The 24,933-nt window shown below is 40.4% G+C and overlaps 1 protein-coding gene across 3 annotated transcripts in view; it reads left to right on the top strand.

Annotated features, from left to right (window-relative positions):
• The window catches only part of RAPGEF4 (Rap guanine nucleotide exchange factor 4), a 329,303-nt gene that overhangs the window by 19,568 nt on the left and 284,802 nt on the right, over positions 1-24,933 (top strand). The window lies entirely within an intron of this gene.

Genomic DNA, 24,933 nt, shown 5'->3' with positions numbered 1-24,933 from the left:
TAGGTGAAAGCTGATGGTGGCTTGGATCAGGAGAACAGCAGTGAAGACAATGAGAAGCAATAGGATACATTTTGGAGGTAGAACCAATAGGATGTGCTTATGAATTGAATGTGGAAGTGTATGGGAAAGAAGAGTCAAGGAGGGTTTTGGGCTGGATCACTAGGAGGATTGTGAGTCATCTGTTATGATGGGGAAGGCTGTAGATAAGAGGAGGAATTCAATTTTGGACATGTTGCGTTTGAGATACTTATTCAATTGGATGTTAAGTATAAAATTGGATATATGACTCTGGAGTTTGGGAGAGAGGTCTGAGCTGGATATACACATTTGGGGATCAGTAATATATAGATGACATTTAAAGCCATGAGATGGGAGAATACCAAAAATGTGGGCATTGAAAGAGAGGAGTTCAGAAGGAAGGGGAGTAACTAGCAGAAGAAGCTGCATGGGAGTGAAAGGCAAGTTAAGATGTTTTGAAAGACAAGTGAAGATGTTTTCAAATATTCAGACAGATTGTGTCATATTGACAAAACGTTAGGAAGAAGAAAGACCACAATCTGGGGTTGCATTTGAAGTTTTATTTCCTACAGGTGATATTGCGAATAGGTCTATTTTTCCAGTGTGTTGCTAGTTGGGCTGACTGAAAACTCTATGCTAGGTCTTCAAATAGTGTTGCGAAGAAGCTAGCAGTATTAAAAACAAAAATAAAAGATCTTGCAAACAAGGTGGAGGGCACATGCATAGCCTGTGACTTAGGTTAGAGTGAGATCATTCAACTAAAGTGCAGGTGAATGGGAAAGTCTGGGTAAGGGAAGATGAAAAATCAAGGTATAGAGGTGCAGAGGGCAAGGGGGAAGATGACATGGATGCAATTATGAAATTAGGGTGTTATTTCTCCACAGCAGATGGCAAAAGAACAGAGAGTCAACATCACTGTGATAAATACTGAACAGCAAGGAAGCAAACGATCACAGCTGAGGCATGTGAGCTGCTGTGAAACTCAGAAGTGATATTATCAATAAAGCCAGAGTTGTCAAGTGATTAACAAATAAACAACATATGGCTCTTTGGTTGCCATGTCCCTGAAAACATATCCTCTTAGGAGATAGCGTGCCTCTGTAAATGAGTTTCTAGTTTGCGCGTACTTGCTTTTGGTACATAGGGCAGTTGTGAAAGTGTAACTACCTAGTTTACCTAAGCAAAACTACTGCCGAAAAGACAACTATAGATTTCTCATTCTGGACAAGAAGGAATGGACTCAATTCTCTCAATTCCTCCTTCTAAGTACAGTTCTAAACTCTGGACATTATATATAAACAAACAGAAAAAGACTCTAAAAGGCAGACTGGCTTGGGATCTCTCTATTTGAAGGACACAGTGGTGAGTCCTTGAGTTTTCTTTTTGCCTCACATATCCCAGGCTGCGTGTTGACAGCTACCCAGAAACACCAATGGGCACAGACCAAAAAAAAAAAAAAAAAAAAAAAAAGCCCCAAGAAAAGTCTAATCTCTGTAGCCATAAAACAAGAAAAATAGAAGCCTAGAAAAATAAAAAAAAAACTTTCAGAGAGCTGCTCTACCATGCCAATGCCACAGAAGCAACCACAGGCTTACCTCCACCCCATCAGCAAAGACCAAATGAAGAACCTAATCATCCACCCTTGCCTGGCTGTGATGAAGCAGCTCTTAACTCCTAGATTTTAAAGGCGTCGTCATACAAATACTCCACTGAGTAATTATGAACACATTTAGAGCATAGAAAAAACAGACTGTTTAAGCAAAGAATAGAAAGCTTAGCAAAGAAATACAAGAAATAAAAAAAGAAAATTTTAGAACTGAAAACTATAATAACTGAAATTTAAAAGTTAATGGATGGTTTGACAACAGAATGGAGAAGACAGAGGAAAGAAATAGTGAACTTGAAGATAGAACAATATAAGTTACCCAATTTGAACAATAGAGAGAAGATGGACTGAAAAAAAAAATAGCAGAGCTAAGATCTAACATTCTTTGGGATCCTAGAAGCAGAGAAGAAAGAGAGTAGTGCTGAATAAATACTCCAATAAATAATAGCTGAAAATTTGGCAAATTTGGCAAATAAATAAATAAATAAACTTCAAGAAGTTGAAAACTCTAAATATGAAATCCCAAAGAAATTCATGCCATGACACATAATCAAACTTCTGAAAACTAAACATAAAGAAAACATACTTAAAAGCAGAAAGACAAAAATGACACCTTACCTATAGTGGAAAAACAATAAGAATGATAGTGGTTTTCTCATCAGAATCCATGGAGCCCAGAATGAAGCAGAACATTTTCAAGTGTGGAAAATAAAGAATTGTCAACCCAGAATTCTATACCCAGTGAAAATATTCTTCAGGAAGGAAGGGGAAACAAAATTATCCCCAGATGAAGTAAAACTAATAGAGGTTGTAACTAGTAGTCTTAGCCATGAAGAATTACTAAAATGAGTTCCTGAAACAGAAAGGAAATGAGAAAAGAAGGAATCTTGGAATATGAGGGAGAAAGAAGGAACATGGAAAGAGTAAACATATGGAGCACAGGAGAAAGGGGATGAATTAAAGTTGCATAACTTGCAAAACAGAAATGCATGAGGAGATCAGTGGGTGCTAGAATGGTAACTCTCGATGCAAGTGCCCTCCTGTTTACACCATCCTTTAAAAAAAAAAACATACTGCTTTCTCCTATGTACCAGAATACCATCCTTTTAAAAGCTCCTCAATAATGTTCTTAAATCACCCAGTTGGTATACAGGAATGATGTTAGCTGGTAAACGTGTACAGCTCCTTCTGCTTCCTGATTTCTATCCAAAATCCTTCCTCTCCAGTAATCTAGCCACCTCACATGCAAGATCTCTTCCTGAGAGATAGACTGCCCTACCCTGGCCTCCACTATTTCTTTTGCCAGACTGTGAGGCAAAAGAAAAAGATCACATCTTTTATCACTGAGAACTATGATCTTTTTGGAGTCCCAAATGTGGTTGGAAAAAAAGTTCTTTGATCAAGGGCATCACTTCTACTCAGTCCTTATTCTCATTCTGCCCCTTCATCAACAATGATAATTGTCACTCTTTTGGAATCTCAAAGGCTGAACTTATCTATAAGAGGCCTTCTGTCTGGGATTGGGGCTGCATGTATCCTCAGTTAGAGACAGAGGACAGAAGAGGGGGCCAACAGTGGACACACCTGGCTGGTGAGCAACAACTCTTATCTCCCTGTAACCAGCCTTGCATTTGTACCATATCACTGTCTAACACAGGGTCATAGATAGGAATCACATGGTGTAGCCTGGGCAGTGAACATCTTTGCATATACATGAACCTGTTATCTTACCTGATATACACATAGGGAAGTGGGGAGTGGGACCAATGATGAAACACTTGCTGTGCACCTGTGAGGCCTCTGCTCTGAGTGACTGTGGGATACACAGTGAGATAGTAATTAATCTATGTGACCATGAAGGCCAGTGTGCTGTTATGAGAATTTAGTGGTGAATGTCGGTAATGCCTTCTAGTTATTAAAGAAAGAAAGGTTTATTTGACTTATTTTTTGAAACTAAGACTCCAAGATGTGAGCCTGGTATGACTGTGTAGATGGCATAGTAATTCTTTTTCTAACTTGATGAGCCGGTCTGTTGAAATTCTGGCAGAACATGAAGCTCTCAAATCCCAGAACCTCTGATGCATTCCTTAATCTAAGGACACACTCTTCTTCACCATCATTTTATCATACAGTCACTTTTCTTGTCTTGAGTCAAACAGGAATAAGGAAATAATATTCAAAAGAATTTTCATAAAGCCTTTGTGTGTTGCATATTAGTCTTATATTGAACAATGTGCTACAGGTAACCCTGATGCTGGGGCTCAGTGCTTAGAAGGGGATAGTCCTTGCCATTATAGAAACTACCTGAGACACAGATACTGAACACAGGGGCATTTAATGCAATTTTCATATGCACTATGAGAAATCAGATCAGGCTATGAGAACTAAACAGAGGATCCCGAGTCTGGGAGATCAGATCAGATTTCCCCAGAGGAGGTGGCATAAAAGGAGTAAACAAAAGGAGTAGGTGAGAGAACAGCTGAGGGTCTTATGTACACAGTACCATTTGATTATTGTCTCATCCAGATGATTTATTTCCTAGTTTTGAGAAGCCCCCATGTAGCCAGGAGCATGTATATGAATTGTAAATTAATCATTTTGACTTAGTGATATATGGATGAGGAAAAAATGACTTGCAGATTTCTCTGGCTAGATAGTACAGCCAAACTTTTGAAGGAATTTGTTATAAATACTGTTGACTTTTCCAGTTTAATGCAATGAAAATATTATCTTGTTTGTCCATTTATGACATATTTGTATGTTGGTGTATGTTACAAAATTATAAATGTATACATATTCATATTTCCTTTTTTGGTATTTTCTTTTTTTCTTTTTTATTTTTTTATTTATTGCATTTTAGGTTTTGGGGTACATGTGAAGAACATGCAAGATTGTTGCATAGGTACACACGTGGCAGTGTGATTTGCTGCCTTCCTCCCCATCACCTATATCTGGCATTTCTCCCCATGCTATCTCTCCCCACCTCCCCACTCCCCACTGTCCCTCCCCTGTTTTCCCTCAACAGACCCCAGTGTGTAGTGCTCCCCTCCCTGTGTCCATGTGTTCTCATTGTTCAACACCCACCTATGAGTGAGAACATGCAGTGTTTGATTTTCTGCTCTTGTGTCAGTTTGCTGAGAATGATGGTTACCAGATTCATCCATGTCCCTACAAAGGACACGAACTCATCGTTTTCGATGGCTGCATAATATTCCATGGTGTATATGTGCCACATTTTCCCTGTCCAGTCTATCATCGATGGGCATTTGGGTTGGTTCCAGGTCTTTGCTATTATGAACAGTGCTGCAACAAACATTCATGTGCATGTGTCCTTATAGTAGAATGATTTATAATCCTTTGGATATATACCCAGTAATAGGATTGCTAGGTCAAATGGAATTTTTATTTCTAGATCCTTGAGGAATTGCCACACTGTCTTCCACTATGGTTGAACTAATTTACGCTCCCACCAACAGTGTAAAAGTGTTCCTATTTCTCCACATCCTCTCCAGCATTTGTTGTCTCCAGATTTTTAAATGATCACCATTCTTTTTTTTTTTTTTTTTTTGAGACGGCGTTTCGCTCTTGTTACCCAGGCTGGAGTGCAATGGCGCGATCTCGGCTCACCACAACCTCCGCCTCCTGGATTCACGCGATTCTCCTGCCTCAGCCTCCTGAGTAGCTGGGATTACAGGCACGCACCACCATGCCCAGCTAATTTTTTGTATTTTTAGTAGAGACGAGGTTTCACCATGTTGACCAGGATGGTCTTGATCTCTTGACCTCGTGATCCACCCACCTCGGCCTCCCAAAGTGCTGGGATTACAGGCGTGAGCCACCGCGCCCGGCTATGATCACCATTCTAACTGGTGTGAGATGGTATCTCAATGTAGTTTTGATTTGCACTTCTCTGATGACCAGTGAAGATGAGTATTTTTTCATATGTTTGTTGGCCTCATGTATGTCTTCTGTTGTAAAGTATCTGTTCATATCCTTTTCCCACTTTTGAATGGGCTTGTTTGTTTTTTTCTTGTAAATCTGTTTTAGTTCTTTGTAAATTCTGGCTATCAGCCCTTTGTCAGATGGGTAAACTGCAAATTTTTTTTCCCATTCTGTTGGTTGCCGATTCACTCTAATGACTGTTTCTTTTGCTGTGCAGAAGCTGTGGAGTTTGATTAGGTCCCATTTGTCTATTTTGGCTTTTGTTGCCAATGCTTTTGGTGTTTTGGTCATGAAGTCCTTGCCTACGCCTATGTCCTGAATGGTTTTGCCTAGATTTTCTTCTAGGGTTTTTATGGCGTTAGGTCTTATGTTTAAGTCTTTAATCCATCTGGAGTTAATTTTAGTGTAAGGTGTCAGGAAAGTGTCCAGTTTCTGCTTTCTGCACATGGCTAGCCAGTTTTCTCAACACCATTTATTAAACAGGGACTCCTTTCCCCATTGCTTGTTTTTGTCAGGTTTGTCAAAGATCAGATGGTTGTAGATGTCTTGTGCTGCCTCCGAGGCCTCTGTTCTGTTCCATTGGTCTATATCTCTGTTTTGGTACCAGTAGCATGCTGTTTTGATTACTGTAGCCTTGTAGTGTAGTTCGAAGTCTGGTAGTGTGATGCCTCCCGCTTTGTTCTTTTTGCTTAGAATTGACTTGACTATGCAGGCTCTCTTTTGGTTCCATATAAAGTTTAAGGTGTTTTTTTCCAGTTCTGTGAAGAAGGTCATTGGTAGCTTGATGGGGATATCATTGAATCTGTAAATTACTTTGGGCAGTATGGCCATTTTCATGATATTGATTCTTCCTAACCATGAACATGGAATGTTTCTCCATCTGTTTGTGTCCTCTCTTATTTCGTTGAGCAGTGGTTTGTAGTTCTCCTGGAAGAGGTCCTTTATGTCCTTTGTTAATTGTATTCCTAGGCATTTTATTCTCTTTGTGGCAATTGTGAATGGCAGTTCATTCTTGATTTGGCTCTCTTTAAGTCTGTTATTGGTGTATAGGAATGCTTGTGATTTTTGCACATTGATTTTGTATCCTGAGACTTTGCTGAAGTTGCTTATCATTTTCAGGAGATTTGGGGCTGAGATGATGGGGTCTTCTAGATATATTATCATGTCGTCTGCAAATAGAGACAATTTGACTTCTTCCTTTCCTATTTGAATATGCTTTATTTCTTTTTCTTGCCTGATTGCTCTGGCTAGAACTTCCAGTACTATATTGAATAGGAGTGGTGAGAGAGGGCATCCTTGTCTAGTGCCAGATTTCAAAGGGAATGCTTCCAGTTTTTGCCCGCTCAGTATGATATCGGCTGTTGGTTTGTTGTAAATAGCTTTTATTATTTTGAAATACGTTCCGTCAAAACCTAGTTTATTGAGGGTTTTTAGCATAAAAGGCTGTTGAATTTTGTCAAAAGCCTTCTCTGCATCAATTGAGATAATCATGTGTTTTTTGTCTTTGGTTCTGTTTATGTGGTGAATTATGTTTATGGACTTGCGTATGTTGAACCAGCCTTGCATCCCCAGGATGAAGCCTACTTGATCATGGTAGATAAGCTTTTTGATGTGCTGTTGCAATTGGCTTGCCAGTATTTTATTGAAGATTTTTGCACCTATGTTCATCATGGATGTTGGCCTGAAGTTTTCTTTTCTTGTTGAATCTCTGCCGGGTTTTGGTATCAGGATGATGTTGGTCTCATAAAATGATTTGGGAAGGATTCCCTCTTTTGGATTATTTGGAATAGTTTCAGAAGGGAAACCCCTCTTTGTATGTCTGGTAGAATTCAGCTGTGAACCTGTGTGGACCTGGACTTTTTTGGGTAGTAGGCTCTTAATTGCTGCCTCAACTTCAGACCTTGTTGTGGGTCTGTTCAGGGTTTCGGCTTCTTCCTGGTTTAGGCTTGGGAGGAGGCAAGTGTCTAGGAATTTATTCGTTTCTTCCAGGTTTACTAGTTTATGTGCATAGAGTTGTTTGTAATAATCTCTGATGATGTTTTGAATTTCTGTGGAATCTGTGGTGATATCCTCTTTATCGATTTTTTTATTGCATCAATTTGGTTATTCTCTCTTTTCTTTTTTATTAATCTGGCTAGTGGTCTGTCTGTTTTGTTGATCTTTTCGAAAAACCAGCTCCTGGATTTATTGACTTTTTGAAGGGCTTTTTTTGTGTCTCTATCTCCTTCAGTTCTGCTCTGAGCTTAGCTATTTCTTGTCTTCTGCTAGGTTTTGAGTTTTTTTTATCTTGCTCCTCTAGCTCTTTCCATTTTGACCATAGGGTGTCAATTTTAGATCTCTCCTTGCTTCTCATGTGGGCACTTATTGCTATGTATTTTCCTCTAGAGACTGCTTTAAATGTGTCCCAGAGATTCTGGTATGTTGTGTCTTCGTTCTCGTTGGTTTTGAAGAACATCTTTATTTCTGCCTTCATTTCATTGTTTATCCAGTCAACATTCAAGAGCAAGTTGTTCAGTTTCCATGAAGCTGTGCGGTTCTGAGTTAGTTTTTGAATTCTGAGTTCTAACTTGATTGCACTGTGGTCTGAAAGACTGTTTGTTAAGATTTCAGTTCGTTTGCATTTGCTGAGGAGTGATTTACTTACAATTATGTGCTCAATTTTAGAGTAGGTGTGATGTGGTGGTGAGAAGAATGTGTATTCTGTGGATTTGGGGTGGAGAGTTCTGTTCTGTAAATGTCTGTTAGGTTTGCTTGGTCCAGGTCTGAGTTCAGGTCCTGGATATCCTTGTTAATTTTCTGTCTGGTTGATCTGTCTAATATTGACAATGGGGTGTTAAAGTCTCCCACTATTATTGTGTGGGAGTCTCAGTCTCTTTGTAGGTCATTAAGAACTTGCCTTATGTATCTGAGTGCTCCTGTATTGGGTGCGTATATATTTAGGATCGTTAACTCTTCTTGTTACATTGATCCTTTTACCATTATGTAATGTCCTTCTTTGTTTCTTTTGATCTTTGTTGCTTTAAAGTCAGTTTATCAGAGATGAGAATTGCAACTCCTGCTTTTTTTTTTTTTTGCTCTCCGTTTGCTTGGTATATCTTCCTCCATCCGTTTATTTTGAGCCTTTTTATATCCTTGCATGTGAGATGGGTTTCCTGGATACAGCACACCAATGGGTTTTGGCTTTTTATCCAATTTGCCAGTCTGTGTCTTTTGATTGGGGCATTTAGTCCATTTACATTTCGGGTTAATATTGTTATGTATGAATTTGATACTGCCATTTTGGTGCTAGCTGACTGTTTTGTCCATTAGTTGATGCAGATTCTTCATTGTGTTGATGCCCTTTACCATTTGGCATGTTTTTGGAGTGGCTGGTACTGGTTGCTCCTTTCTATGTGTAGCGCTTCTTTCAGGAGCTCTTGTAAAGCAGGCCTGGTGGTGACAAAATCTCTGAGTACTTGCTTGTTCACAAAGGATTTTATTTTTTCTTCACTTATGAAGCTTAGTTTGGCTGGATATGAAATTCTGGGTTGAAAGTTCTTTCCTTTAAGGATATTAAATATTGGCCCCCACTCTCTTCTGGATTGTAGGGTTTCTGCTGAGAGATCTGCTGTGAGTCTGATGGGCTTCCCTTTGCGGGTAACCCGAACTTTCTCACTGGCTGCCCTTAGCATTTTCTCCTTCATTTCAACTCTGGTGAATCTGACGATTATGTGCCTTGGGGTTGCTCTTCGTGAGGAATATCTTCGTGGTGTTCTCTGTATTTCCTGGACTTCAATATTGGCCTGCCTTGCTAGGTTGGGGAAGTTTTCCTGGATAATATCCTGAAGAATATTTTCCAGCTTGGATTCATTCTCTTCGTCGCATTCAGGTACACCTATCAAACGTAGATTAGGTCTTTTCACATAGTCCCACATTTCTTGGAGACTTTGTTCATTCCTTTTTCCCCTTTTTTCTCTAATCATGCCATCTCATTTTATTTTATTGAGTTGATCTTTGACCTCTGATATCCTTTCTTCTGCTTGGTCAATTCAGCTGTTGAAACTCGTGCATGCTTCACGAAGTTCTCATGTTGTGTTTTTCAGCTCCATCAGTTCACTTATATTCCTTTCTAAGTTGTCCATTCTCTTTAGCATTTTGTCAAATCTTTTTTCAACGTTCTTAGTTTCTTTGCATTGGGTTAGAACATGTTCTTTTAGCTCACAGAAGTTTCTTATTACCCACCTTCTCAAGTCTGATTCTGTCATTTCATCACACTCATTCTCCATGCAGCCTTGTCCCCTTGCTGGTGAGGAATTGTGATCTCTTGTAGGAGGAGAGGTGTTCTGGTTTCAGGTGTTTTCATCCTTTTTGTGCTGGTTTCTTCCCATCTTTATGGATTTATCTACCCGTCGTCTTTGAAATTGCTGACTGTCAGATTGGGTCTCTGAGTGGATGTTCTGTTTGTTGATGATGAAGTTATTTCTGTTTCTTAGTTTTCCTTCTAACAGTCTGGCCCCTCTGCTGTAGTACTGCTGAGGTCCAATCCAGGCCCTGCTTGCCTGGGGATCACCTGCAGCAGCTGCAGAACAGTAAGGGTTGCTACCAGTTTCTTCTGCTGCTATCTTTGTCCCAGAATGATACCTGCCCAATGTCAGTCTGATCTCTCTTTTATGAGGTGATTCTTTGGATATACAGGGGTCAGGGAGCTGCTTGAGGAGACAGTCTGTCCTTTATAGGAGCTCAAGTGCTGAGCTGTGAGCTCCATTGTTCATTCAGAGCTGCTGGGCAGGTACGTTTAGGTCTGCTGCAGCAGACCTCATATACCACTTTTTGTTCCCAGGTCCTCTGTCCCAGGGAGTTTGGGCTTTCTTTATGAGTTTCCGTTGTGCTGCTGCCTTTTTTTTTTTCAGGGCTGCCCTGCCCAGAAAGGAGGCAGCCTAGTCACTGTCTGCCTGCAGAGGCTTCGCTGAGCTGCTGTGGGCTCCACCCAGCTACCATGTGAACTTCCCTGCAGTCCTGTTTATATGGATGTAGTTAGAACTGCCTCGGCAATGGTGGCCCATCTCTGTGTTGGCGGACTCTCTCTGTAATGGCAGGTTGCCTTGGCAATGGTGGGTTGCCTTGGCAACAGGCAGGCAGCCTCAGCAATGGCGGGTTGCCTTGGCAACGGCAGGCTGCCTCAGTAATGGCGGACGCCCCCTCCCCCACAGAGCTGGACCATCTGGGGTTGAGCTGGGCTTGCTGTGAAACTCTCAATCCAGAGTTTCTGATTGCTGTTCTTTTGTGGGGGTGGGGCCAGCCAAGCCTGATCACCTGGCCCCCTGCCTCAGAGCCTTTTTTTTCTTTTTTGGTTGAACAGTCAACTCTATCCGAGGTGTTCCAGTCGCCTGTTGAAAAGGCGCCGGGATCTGTGTGATTTCCCCTGCAGCGACTCACTGTGCCGGCTCAAACAGCTGCGTTGAGATTCGTGGTGCTTTTTTTTGCCCAGGAATCTCCTGGCCTGGCTCCCTGTTCAGTCCCCTCTTTAATCAGATGAATGGGCAACTTCCCAGGGCTCCAATTGCCAGCCAAAAGGGCACCCGGACCAGTGTATTTTGTATGGAGAACCACCGGCAGGGGCGCCGACAAAGCAGCCGCAGGGCAAAGCAGCCACGGTGGCCAAAAGAACCGGCGGCCAAAACAGCCCCACTGGCGACCCGTGAGGCTCCTCTGCCTGTGAATCTTCTGGTCTCTGGGCAATAAAAATGTGGCGTCCACTCACCCTCTGTGCTTTCACTGGGAGCTGCAACTCCGAGCTGTTCCTAAACAGCCACCTTGGATCTTCCCTCGGTATTTTCTGATTATGCTAAGAAAGGGACTCTATACACAAAGGAAATACCACTTAACCTATAAAAAGTAATATAATCAGCCAGACACCATGGCTTATGCCTGTAATCACAACACTTTGGGGGACTCAGATGGTAGATCATGTAAGCCCAGGAATTTGGAACCAACTTGAGCAAACACAGGGAGACCCTTGTCTCTACAAAAAACAAACAAACAAAATTAGCTGGGCATGGCGGTGCATGCCTGTGGTCCCAGCTACTTGGGAGGCTGAAGCAGAAGGACCTCGGGAGGTTAAGGTTGCATTGAGCCATGATCACACACTGCACTCCAGCCTGGGTGACGGAACGAGACCCTGTCTCAAAAAACAAGCAAACAAACAAAAAAAGTAGTAGTAGTATTTTATGATTCAAGTCTTTCCTGTTCACCATTAAACATGCCTTATCTCACATGATTTCTACACAAAGGAGATGCCAAGTAAAATTTTATTTGCTGTTTGGATCAACACGAAACTTGCAGAGGTATCATCCAAAAATCCTGGAATCCTATGATAGGTGGGTGCATTTCCAGCTTTTATTTTGTTTGACTTCAATGGAAGTTTAGTCAAAGGAGTGTAGGTGAGATGGGCTTGGCAGGATGTGGGTAGAAGATGTGATCTCACTTTTCCCAATAAAAGGATAGCAGTGAGTCCAGATCCCCTGAGATACAGCTGGGACTCTTCAGTGTGGATGCCTGTGGAGAGGATCTTAATTTAAGAGCATTCATGGCTGAACCCTGGAAGGCAATGACTTTTGCCCCTTTTATGAGGACTGCTTTGGGAGCCATACTCTTATGATGTGTCTACATAGTGCCTAAAGTGCCTGCCTTCTTGGTGATGGAGACTGACAAAAGACTTTTTGTTTGTCCAGAGTGCTTTTCAGTCTTATGGGAGACGCACTGGGCAATTTGGTCAGCTTTATCAGAGTTGGAACCAGCACTGAACATGGGCCTGAGAATTTGCCAGGGTAAGGTGAATTTCTATGGGATCATATATTAGTTTTCTTACAGCTGCTAAAACAAAGTACCACAAACTGTGTGGCTTAAAGGACAGGAGTGTATTGTCTAACAGTTCTGGAGGCTAGAAGTCTGAAATGAAGGTGTTGTCAGGACCATGCTTCTTCTGGAGACTAGAGAAGAAACCTTTCTTGCCTCTTCCTGGCCTCTGACGGCTCCTTGGCATTCCTTGGCCTGTAGATATATTACTCCAATCTCTGCCTCCATTGGAACATGGTTGTCTTACCTCTGTGCCTGTTTCTGTGTGCCCTCTCCTTTTCTCAGAACGACATCAGTCATATTGGATTTAGGGACAACCCTAGTTCCATATGACCTCTTCTTAACAAATTACATCTGCAAAGACCCTATTTCCAAATAAAGTTACATTCTGAGTTCCAGGTGGGCATGATTTTGGAGAGTGGGGGTGACACTATTCAACCCAGTACAGACAATAACAGGAAAACTCAGAAAAAGAATCAACCTGTTCCATTTTCCTGAACTCTTTTGAAGACCTTTGTCTAATATCCTACCAATGCAACTTCTGCTTCATCTATCCCAAGAGAGAAAGAGCCAGGATAGTCTTTTCACTTGTCCATTAGGGCAAGTGTCTTGCCATCTCTCAGACACAGAGGATCCAGATCAACATGGTTCTGGGGAGGCTGGTGTCTGAGATCAGGAATGGGCCGGTGCTGAGTATGTACTATGGGATGCCGAAGTTTTACGTTTGTTTGAGCCTGGATCCAGCCATGGCCAATGATTTCCTCATATTTTCCTATGACCTAGGGAGCATCAGGTGTGGGTACATCAAGCAAAACCAACCAGAGAACATTGAGATATTCATCCCTACTGCTGTGCTGGGTCCCTGTCTCTTTGGTTCTGGCTGCCACTATTGGGAGGTGGAAGGGGGAGGACCAGCTGAATGGGCTGGGGGTGTTTGCAGAGAATCTGCATATTGTGAAGGGACTTTCCCTATATCTTTAGACTTTGGGCTCTGGATTGTGGGCTCAGGGAAGGACATGAAGTAGCTGTCACTTCTGAACTCTGGGCTATTCTCTGTGTAAAGTCTGATTTGCAGAAGGTAAGGTCTTTCCTGGACTGTGATGTTGAAAGCCATTTTATGATTCAGTGTCACATGTGAATTAGAGTTCTTGTCCCTTAATAATGGGCTTATCATATCTAATTAAACAGGATATCTTGCACATTTATGATATCCTATTATAGTTTTTAAAGTTCAGTTGAGGCACTGAATTCTTTTATTTTGTTTATGTATTTATCAAAAACAACTTTATTGAGGTACACCATGATACAGTAAAGTACACATGTCTAAATTATACAATTATATATTATAAATTATACAATTTGGGGCTGGGCATGGTGGCTCACACCCGTAATCCCAGCACCTTGGGAGGCCAAGATGGGCAGATCCCTTGAGGCCAGGAGTTCCAGACCAGCCTAGCCCGTATGGCTACACCCCATCTCTACTAAAAATACAAAAATTAGCTGGGCATGGTGGCACATGCCCTAGTCCCAGCTATTCAGGAGGCTGAGGCATGAGAATTGCTTGAACTCAGGTGGCGGAGGTTGCAGTGAGCCACTGCACTCCAGCTTGAGTGACGGAGTGAGACTCTGTCTCAAAAAAAAAAAATTATACAATTTGGTAAGTTTTGGCTTATGTATACAGTTGTGAAGCCATCACCACAATCGAGACAGCACACATACCCATCACCCCTAAGTCCTCTCTGGCCCCTTTATATTCCCTGCCTCCAGCCCCTCCCTACCACCTTTCTTCATTAAAACCAACAGTGGATCTGTTTTTGTTGCTATAGATTAGCTTGCATCTTCTAGAGTTTAATATAAATGGAATCGTTCAATAGATGCTCTTCTTGTCTGTAATTGTTTTGAGATCTATTGATGTTGATGTTCTGAGTAGTATTCCATTGTGTGGATATATACAATTCATTTACACAGGACTATTCTGAAACTGTGCAAGGAAAGCTACAAGCAATTGCAGCATTTTCTTGTTTGGTTTTGTTTTAGATTGTCTTGCTTCTAGTCAAGCTGGCTGTCTTTAGCTCAACAAATTTTAGGAACTTTCTTTTAAAATGTGCATAATTGGCTTTTTGATGTTGTTGTAAAAGTCACAGTTTCTTATATATGATCATAGGTCATCCAAGATATAATAAGGTTTGGGTTCATTTGTATGAGGATAAACTCTCTATTTTAAATAAACATAAAAACAAACATAAACACTCTATTTTAAAGAAACATATAAACATATGCATAAAGAGTGGAATCCATGAGGAAGATGAGATTGTGCTGAAATTGAACATAGCCCACTAAAGAAAAATAAGCTGAAGATGGAAGCCTAGGAAATACTTTCTTTCTGCTTTCTTGAAAAACAAGATACCAAGTGGTTACATTTCTTTTATTATTTTCAAAACTTTAGAAATAAGGATCCGTATGCTTTTTAGAGCTACCTTTGTATTTACCTCCAAATAACTGTCTGTGAAATGGCCCTGCTTCCATCTTCTCTTGAATTCGTTATAGAAAGCTTAAAAGATGACACTAGGTTCCAAAGTCTATAGTGATTCATGTTTTTTTGTTTTTGTTTTTGTTTTTTGAGACATAGTCTTGCTGTCACCCAGGCTGGAGTGCAGTGGCATGATCTCAGCTCACTGCAACCTCCGCCTTGCGGGTTCAAGCGATTTTCCTGCCTCAGCCTCCCATGCAGCTGTAATCTCAGCTACAAATTTTGTAATCTCAAAAACAAAAAACATGAATCACTATAGACTCCGGAACCTAGTGTCATCTTTTAAGCTTTCCACAGTGAATTCAAGAAAAGATGCAGGCAGGCCTGTTTCACCGACAGTTATTTGGAGGTAAATAAAAAGGTAGCTCTAAAAAACATATGGATCCTTATTTCTAAAGTTTTGAAAATAAAAGAAGAAAGTAGCTGTAATCTCAGCTACTCAGGAGGCTGAGGCAGGAGATTAGTCACCACACCCGGCTAATTTTTGTATTTTTAATTGAGACGGGGTTTCACCATGTTGGCCAGGCTGGTCTCAAAGTCCTGACCTCAAGTGATCTGCCCACCTCAGCCTCCCAAAGTGCTGGGATTGCAGGCATGAGCCACTGCACTCAGTCTGATTCATGTTTTGATGCATGACTTTTTATCAACTGGGACGAAATGTATGCACTGCTTGTGCGGACAGTTCCCAATCTCTACCAGGTAAAATCGTGGGAGTTATTAAAGCGAGGGAGGGAGCCTGAAAGGATACATGGACCAGCAGACAGTCATCCATTTGAGAAATGTATTGCCATTTTACCACTTTAAAGTATGAAGAGGAAAAATATATCATTTAAATACTTTAATTTTGCTTAGTTCTATGTTACAGGGACATTCAGTAAAACAGAAAATGAAGCTATTTATAGTCCTGTGCTTGTAAACAGATATTTGATTTGTCACATTTTGAACAATTTTAATAGGAAGCTGCATTAGTTTATGGAAGCCAGTAGAAATTTTACAGCCAAAAGTAACAAAAAAAAAAAAAAAAAAAAAAAAAAAAAAAAAAAAAAAAGAAAGAAAGAAAGAAAAAAGCTGTAGATTCATCAAGAAATCACACTTCCTGGCGTGAATACTCAGGCGGAAGAGTGCCAGCTGTAGGTGCCAGTGACGTTAGCATAATCAGTTCTGCCAGAGACATTGCTCACTGCTTCTGCACAATGATGCTGATTCTGGGGATTCCCACATAACTCTAAAGTACCAAAGATTACAGTCCCTCATTGCACATTAAAATGTCTGTGGCCTACTGGTTTTCATGAAAAGCTTGACCTTGACCAAGATGGAAAACTAAAAGACTGCTGCATATTGATGTGACAAATTCTTTTTTTTTTTTGAGACGGAGTTTCACTCTTGTTACCCAGGCTGGAGTGCAATGGCGCGATCTCGGCTCACTGCAACCTCTGCCTCCTGGGTTCAGGCAATTCTGCTGCCTCAGCCTCCTGAGTAGCTGGGATTACAGGCACGCCCCACCATGCCCAGCTAATTTTTTGTATATTTAATAGAGATGGGGTTCCACCATGTTGACCAGGATGGTCTTGATCTCTTGACCTTGTGATCCGCCCGCCTCGGCCTCCCAAAGTGTAGGGATTACAGGTGTGAGCCACCCCTCCTGGCTGGATCTGGACTTTAAGTAGACAGGGGGAGTTCAGGGAAAGCCCTTCCCTGCATTTGCTGCTCCCCAGGTGCTCTCGGTTTGAAATTCAAAGCAGCATATTTTGGGGTGTTATTTTCTGAACCCCGACAACATCAACAGAAATAAGAGATGGAGAAAATTAATCTTATCTATGGTTCCCAGATAAAATACAAGATGTCCAGTTGAGTTTGAATTTTGCATAAATGACAAATAGTTTTAAAATATATACTATTTGTCATTTATGCAAAATTCAAATATAAGTGTATTTGCAAAATCTGGCAACCCTAGGTCTACCAGAACTCTTCACACAGAAATACTGTTTAGGGATGGAGTATCCCTTGAAGGGACCCAAGGGTGGAGAATAAGGTGATCATGATGAACCACATGTAGTCTAACACCCTTGTAAAGAGGGGGAGACTCATTAAATGCAGGGTTAGTTTCTGCTGATGTATTTGGTATGTGTGCATACCCACTTTTGTTTGTTGATATAGTATGCTGAACTGCTTGAGGAAGTACAAGAATAGCTGAGGGCTGCCACTGGCTGGGCCTCCTCTGCTCAGCAACTCTGCTTAATAGATATTGAACCAACAGTCAGAGAATGTTTAAAGTGGACCTCAATTATCTGCCTGCCTGGGGCAGTCACACATCTGTGGGTGGCCCTGATTAAAAATATAGTGGTTAAGAGAGCAGTCAAATGGACTGAGTTCCAGGCTGCACTACCCAACTGCCTATGAGATTTGGAGGAAGTTCCCAAATCTCACAGGCTCAGTTTCTGCATCAGCAGGGTAATAATATAATACCTACCTTTTAAGGCTATTGTGAGGATTGAGTTCATATATGTAAAGTGAGACATTGATGGGCCATAATGAAAACATAATAAATGTCATCTGCTATTTTACTGTTATTTCCTGAAACAGAGTGCTTGCTAGGTTGTGACATAGTTGTTTACCTAATATCTTTCTTATTCAAATGTACATAGCTTGAGGACAAGGAGTAAATCCTGTTCACATTGCATCCACAGCATGTACTATGGTGGCATGCATTAGGCACTAGATGTGTGTTTGTTAAATTGAAAGAATTGACATCTATTGTCCCCATGGATTAGGAAATAATCTTCCCTAGTCGGTTCCTGAATAGACATACTTATGGAACCAATTCTCTAGACAAGAATTTCCCAATTAATATGCAGTACTGGTATACCTAATGGACTGATTATGCAGCCTTTGGATGGCCTGAGCTTCAGCAGGTGGCTTGGGGACATGGATCAGTTTACCCTAGTGTGCCATGCAAATGTAATTTTCTGTGAGTCCATCATGACTTAAAAAAAGGTTGGGAGTCACTGTTCTTGGCTGTAATGTAATACATTCAGTTCTTACAGAATATAGCTCTACACCTGTCTTAGTCTGTTCAGGTTGTTACAACAAAGTACATAGGATGGGTAAATTATAAAGAAACAAAATTTATTGCCCACAGTTCTGGAGGCTGGGAAGTCCAAGCTGACCAGCAGATTTGGTCAGGGCCTGGTGTCTGATTCACAGGTAGCGCCCTCTTGCTGTGAAAGGGAAGGACAAGCCTCCCTGGGCTTCTTTTGTAGGAACAGTAGTCCCATTCATGAGACTCCTCCCAAAGCCCCACCTCCTAATACGATCACATTGGGGGGTTAGGATTTCAACACTTGAATTTGGGGGGATACAAACACTTCGACCAAAACAGTATTTTTTTTTTGTTTTTCGAAAATAAAGCGAGTTTTAGATTTTTAGCTAGCTTGCTGCTAGAAAAAGATTGAAAAAAATATATAGCATATTGAGGTTATTTGAGAGATTGTAATTGTGATTTTTTCTCCTAATATTTCCCCCCAAATGCATTTCTTTAGTGAGGAAAAGGCAAACCTTCATAAGTGTTATTTTTAAAACATTTAATTTTTTAAATTTATGTTTTTGATATGAGACAAAGGTCTCACTGTATTGCCCAGGCTTGTCACAAACTCCTGGGCACAAGTAGTCCTCCCACCTCAGCTTCCTGAGTAGCTGGGATTACAAATGTGTACCACCATGACCATTGAAAAAAAAATATATATATATATATTTTTTTTTTTAAATTGCATTTTAGGTTTTGGGGTACATGCGAAGAACATGCAAGATTGTTGCATAGGTACACACATGGCAGTGTGATTTGCTGCCTTCCTCCCCATCACCTGTATCTGCATTTCTCCTCATGCTATCTCTCCCCAACTCCCCACCCCCTGCTGTTCTTCCCCTATTTTCCCCTGACAGACCCCAGTGTGTGATGCTTCCCTCCCTGTATCCATGTGTTCTCATTGTTCAACACCCGCCTATGAGTGAAAACATGCGGTGTTTGATTTTCTATTCTTGTGTCAGTTTGCTGAGAATGATGGTTTCCAGGTTCATTCATGTCCCTACAAAGGACACGAACTCATCATTTTCAATGGCTGCATAATATTCCATGGTGTATATGTGCCACATTTTCCCTGTCCAGTCTATCATCGATGGGCATTTGGGTTGGTTCCAAGTCTTTGCTATTGTAAACTGTGCTGCAATGAACATTCGTGTACATGTGCCCTTATAGTAGAATGAGTTATAATCCTTTGGATATATACCCAGTAATGGGATTGCTGGGTCAAATGGAATTTCTATTTTTAGGTCCTTGAGGAATCGCCACACTGCCTTCCACAATGGTTGAACTAATTTACACTCCCACCAACAGTGTAAAAGTGTTCCTATTTTTCCACATCCTCTCCAGCATCTGTTGTCTCCAGATTTTTTAGTGATCGCCATTCTAACTGGCGTGAGATGGTATCTCAATGTAGTTTTGATTTGCATTTCTCTAATGACCAGTGATGATGACCAGTTTGTTGGCCTCATGTATGTCTTCTTTTGCAGTGTCTGTTCATATCCTTCGCCCACTTTTGAATATTTTTAAAGTTATATTAGAAATGTTTATGTGCATCTACAAATAAGTAAACTCTAAACAATGATATGAAGTGGTTATATTGTGAACAATAAACCAGCCTTCAGTGGGGCTAAATAAAAGCCCACATTTGATCTATGAAGAAAAATGTCTGTTATTCAAGGAAAATCAAAAACCTTTCCATTCAGGAGAAAGTAATAACTCTTGGCTCGTCACAGTGCCACAGGCCTGTAATCCCAACACTTTGGGAAGCTAAGGCAGGATGATCACTTGAGCCCAAGAGTTTGTGATCAGCTTGGGAAACGTGGTGAAATCTGTCTCTACAAAAAATACAAAAATCATCTGGGTGTGGTGGCATCTGCCTGTAGTCCCAGCTACTCAGGAGGCTGAGGTGGAAGGATCACTTGAGCCCAGGAGATGGATGCTGCAGTGAGCCATGATCTGGCCACTGTACTCCAGCCTGGCAACAAAATAAGACTCTGTCTCAAAGATAATTTTTGAACTCAGAGAATAAAATAAATGTATTTAAAACAGAGTAAAATGTTATTTTATTTTTTATATTATTTTATTTTTGAGATGGAGCCTTGCTTTGCCATCCAGGCTGGAGTGCAATGGCGCAATCTTGGCTCACTGCAGCCTCTGCCTCCCAGGTTCAAGCAATTCTCCTGTCTCAGCCTCCTGAGTAGCTGGGATTACAGGCACCTGCCACCACACCTGGCTAATTTTTGTGTTTTAGTAGAGATGGGATTTCACCATGTTGGCCAGGCTGATCTCAAACTCCTGGCCTCAAGTGATCTGCTTGCCTCAGCCTCCCAAAATGTTGGGATTGCAGGCGTGAACCACCATACCCAGCTAACACATTATTTTTAAATGAAATGAGTTTGTTTCAGGACTGATGATCCATTAAATACTCAGTATGTTTGTTGGACGAATACATGAATAACCAGGCATATGCTTTGGTGCCAGATGGTGTGTGTCAGATGTGGTTGCTGTGCTAAGGCTGCTCACAGTCTGGGGAAAGATAGAAGTTTACTTCCTTATCAAACCTTTGTGCTCTTTATTTACTTGTACGAGTTATTTTGTAAACCAAGGATTACTAATAGTGAATCACAAGCACATGCTTTCTGAATCTGCTAACACACAGGTCTTCTAGATGTCAGTAATCACTTGTTGATCCCTTTCTTTGATTAAAACTCTTTAGGTTGCCTTTCCGTGTGAATGGCCGTATTATGCTCTTTGATTAACTAATCTTGGCCCGCCCAGAAATGCACTGCCACTTTTTGCACATTTACATTGGTTTATAAAGATTATTCCAGTTGGCTGGGCATTTTCCTTCTTATACACGTTCATAGGTATCTGAAAAATCCAGATCTTTTACTGGATAAGATGATTCATTTATTGATAATAGGAGTTAGTGTTGTAAACAAATAATCATAACACATGAGTAACAAACTATAATTATGAACACATGTAAAGGGTTTACTATTACAATCAAATACAACCACAATACAAATGATCTGGCATCTTTTATGATGTACATATTCGTTCTTGGACAGCATTGTAATTAGGGACAAATGGTTCATATGATGTTCAAATAAATGACTATAATTAGTGCTACTTTCATGCAGTCAAGTCACATTTTTCATTTTGCTGCTAACATGTACCCTTTCATTACATCTTCGCACATCCACTGGCATTTGCAGATGAGAAAAGACAAAGGTCTGGAATCTTACTCATCCATGGCTTTCTGGAGAATCCTTGTCCTTCTCCCTCTTCTCAGACTTGAGATCCTCTATTTCCTCTTCCAGACTTTCCTTCCCCTCCTGTACTGCATTCCCACCATCCTACCCAACAGCCTGAACCTTTTCAATCAGAATTGCATCCTACTCTGACCCAGTGACTTGGAGCTGGAGAAAAAGGCAGCAGAAACTCTAAAGCCAAAAAAAAAAAAAAAAAAAAGTGATCATCTGGTATCCTGGGGAGGGAGAGAAACTGATCACATTGTCATATAGTGAGTGAGGGGAGGTGGCTGCAAATGGTATGAACTGGCTCTGAATCCCTGATATCTAGGAGAGGATCTACAGAGAAGTGGAAGGAGAAGGATTATTTCTAAGTAAGGTACATACATAATTGATTGTCCAAACCAGAATGCTTTTGAGTGTGAATGGAAGCACTATTAATAATTTCACTGGGACTACAGGTATAAGCCATGACCGAGCCAGGAAAATAGACTTACTGTTGCACTATGTCTAAGTAGACATTGGAGAGAGAAGACAGTGATAATATTATTACACCTAAGTGAACATGTGGATTCTGTGTTATTGTGAAAAGCATGACATATGGAGCCCTAAAAGCTCTGTCCTAATTACTCTCCATACCTTTTGTCTCTTTCTTCTCCAGTTCATTCCCTGCTAGAAGACTAATTTTCAAAAATGATGGTTCTGATTTTTTCTGATTTTCTGATTTTTAAATATCTCTGCTGGCCTTCCCATGGTTAGCAGAATAAAGTCTGTGCCCGACTGGCTGGCATTCAAATGCTGCCCCAGTTGGGTCCCAGTCTCGTTTCTCAGAACCACTAGAACTTCAAACCATTGGAACTACTGGCTTTTCCTGGCCCGTCGTTTCCTAGGTCCATGGCTTTACTCATGCTTTATTATTTTGCTGTCTGGAAACCTTTTACCCTCTGTTTGTACTTTTGCAATTTCTGTCCATTCTCCATGACCTAGTTAAAATATCAGCTAAAATGCTCTGGAAAGCCGAGCATTGGAAGAAAGGAGCTCTCTGTGAAGCCTTCTCTACTCACTCTTATCCCATGTAGCTCTGAACTTCTAGGAGTTTTTCTACAGACCTCAGTGTACCTTTTACAGACCCAGATGACTGCTTTTATCCTTGCATTGCCATCATTTAGATATATGTCTTAGATCCCCTAATAGATCAGAAGCTGTTTTAGGGCAGATACAAGGTCTGGTTCTTCCTAGTAATTTTCAAATAACTTTTCACTGGGCTTGTACATGCTAGGCATGGATGAGTATTGTTGAATGAAAGAAGTTAGAGACTGCAATTCAAAATTCTGATGCTGTTTATCTCTGCTTGGGTGAAGAAAAACTGTGTGATGAAGATGCTTCCTGTTTTGCTTGCTCAGAAACTTGGGACTGGGATAAGGGTAGGCATTCAATTTTTGTTGGCCCTGATGAGTGGCTTCCTTTCCTTCATAGGAAGGATAGAAAAGATGGACCAGCTTTTGGCATTTAAGAAGTCTGTTATAATCTCCCAGGCCAGAGCTATGTCTTTGGGATGGGTGGGTAGTCACATTATCCTATTGCTAAATGGACCATACATGACTGTAACGAGACCACTTTCTACAACCAGCTTTGGCCATTCGCTGGCCCTTTGGGAACCCTGTCTCTAAGTTTCTTATTGCCCAGGTTGTCACAATTTCTGGCAGTTATAATTAATTAAATGCAATCATTCAAACCTTGCCTGAAATTGTATGTATGGTTGGCTTTCTTTTTATTAAATCAGCATTCTATATAGTAGCATACCTGGCCTGAACTACTAATTCTGATTGCTCAGAAAACCAAAATGACTAACAGTAAAAAGAAAGACTGTCAGATTGAATCTTCACCCCTAACTAATCATAATCCCTGCCATATATCCTTGGCAGAAGTCATGCCGCCTGGGTCTTTTCATTCTGTGCAGTGAGGCATACTGGAAATGTGTGATGGTGAGGACTGCTCTTGCCATTTTAAACACTGAAGGGTGTACTGGAAGCTGTTTCCAAAAAGAATGAAATTCAAGGCACCTGTTTTTGTTTTTGTTTTTGTTTTTTGCATTTGTAGTTTTGGAACTATGAAAATGAGGTATGTTAGACTCAGTGGGTATGACAAAAGGTTTTTGTCTGACAAAAGTTTATAAAAAATTATAGATTTTTTTTAATGGCTACCTCAGATTTATTTAAGTCTGTTCACTCTTAAAGCCTGAGGGTCATTGCAGGGAAAGCCTATGCACTGTGAAAGAAAGGGATTTGACTATATCCTAATGTGCCTTAAATCATCTTTAGTTTACTAATTAACACTCTTTAGCTATAGGAACTTATTTCTACTACATAATCTTTAGTTTGTTAGTCAGAGCCATGAAGAGTACGTTACTCTAGCCAGAATCCTAAGAATATTTTGACTTAGCAATAGATCTGGAAGGTTCAGGTACATTTTGACTAAGATATTCATATTCTTAGCAGCCAAATACTTAGAGATTTGCAGTTTGACATGTCATCCTGATTTATTTTTATCTATTGGTTTAATATATAACTCTTCTCGGAACATAGATTTTTTTTTCTGAATCTGGATGAAATCTCAGAAAATTTAGCCCCACATCACTCTATTGGATATAAGTCAAGACTCAGGGAGGTTGAGCAACTTGTTCAGGGTAGTAGGCTTGAGAGTGGTAGTGCTAAACATAAGACACATAGTATCACTTCCATCACTTTCTGTTGGTCATAGGGCCAGCCTAGATTCACAAGGAGAGGAAATAAGTCTCACTTCTTAATGGAGATGATGACAAAGCATTTGTGGCCACTTTTAATCTCCCATACTTATAAAGCAGAAATTTTACTTGATAATATTTTAGACTTTTGGTGGCATTTACTGCCTTTTTAACTGGAACATTTTTATCCATTATTTCTTTAATTTTTTTTCCTCCATTTTCTCTCTGTGGGATTTTCTTCTGGGATTTTCATCATTTGTGGATTAAACTCTCAGTATTGTCTTCCAGGCTATTGAGTCTCCCGTCGTTATTACTAGTTTTAATCCTTTTCTCTCTGTGCTTTAGTTCAGATAATTTCTATTGCCTGCCTTGAGGTTCAATGATCCTTTTTTTTTTTTTTTTTTTCTGCAGTGCCCAATCTACTCTTAAGTCTGTACAGTGAGGTTTTTCTTTCATATTTTGTATTTTCAAGTTTTAGAATTTCCATTTGCCTTTTAAAAAATACATTTATCTCACTACTGATATTCCCTGTCTGTTCATGCCTTATGATCTTTCCTTTTCAATCTTAAACATATTTATTAGAGTTGTTTTAAAGTTTTTGGTTTGCTATTTTAACATGTCTGTCATCTCTGAATCTGTTTTTATTGATTACTTTTCTGGTTATGAGTCACATCTTCCTGTTTCTTTGCATATATAGCAATTTATATTTGTATGCCAGATACTGTGGATTTTATGCTATTGAGATTCTGAACTGTGTTTCTTTCTATTTTTTTTTTTTTTTTTTAAGATCTGTTTTCATTTTCAAAGGCAGTTAATGTCCTGGCCAATCAACTTGATTCCATTGGGCTTATTTTTAAGCTTTGTTAGAAAAGGTCTAGGTCTTGGGCTAGAGTAGCATTTTTGGAGACTCAGTTGAATGTCCAGAGT

The sequence above is a fragment of the Saimiri boliviensis genome, chromosome 5 (genome assembly GCF_048565385.1).
Source record: "Saimiri boliviensis isolate mSaiBol1 chromosome 5, mSaiBol1.pri, whole genome shotgun sequence".
NCBI classification, from domain to species: Eukaryota; Metazoa; Chordata; class Mammalia; order Primates; family Cebidae; genus Saimiri; species Saimiri boliviensis.
This window is presented reverse-complemented; position numbering and strand designations above follow the sequence as displayed.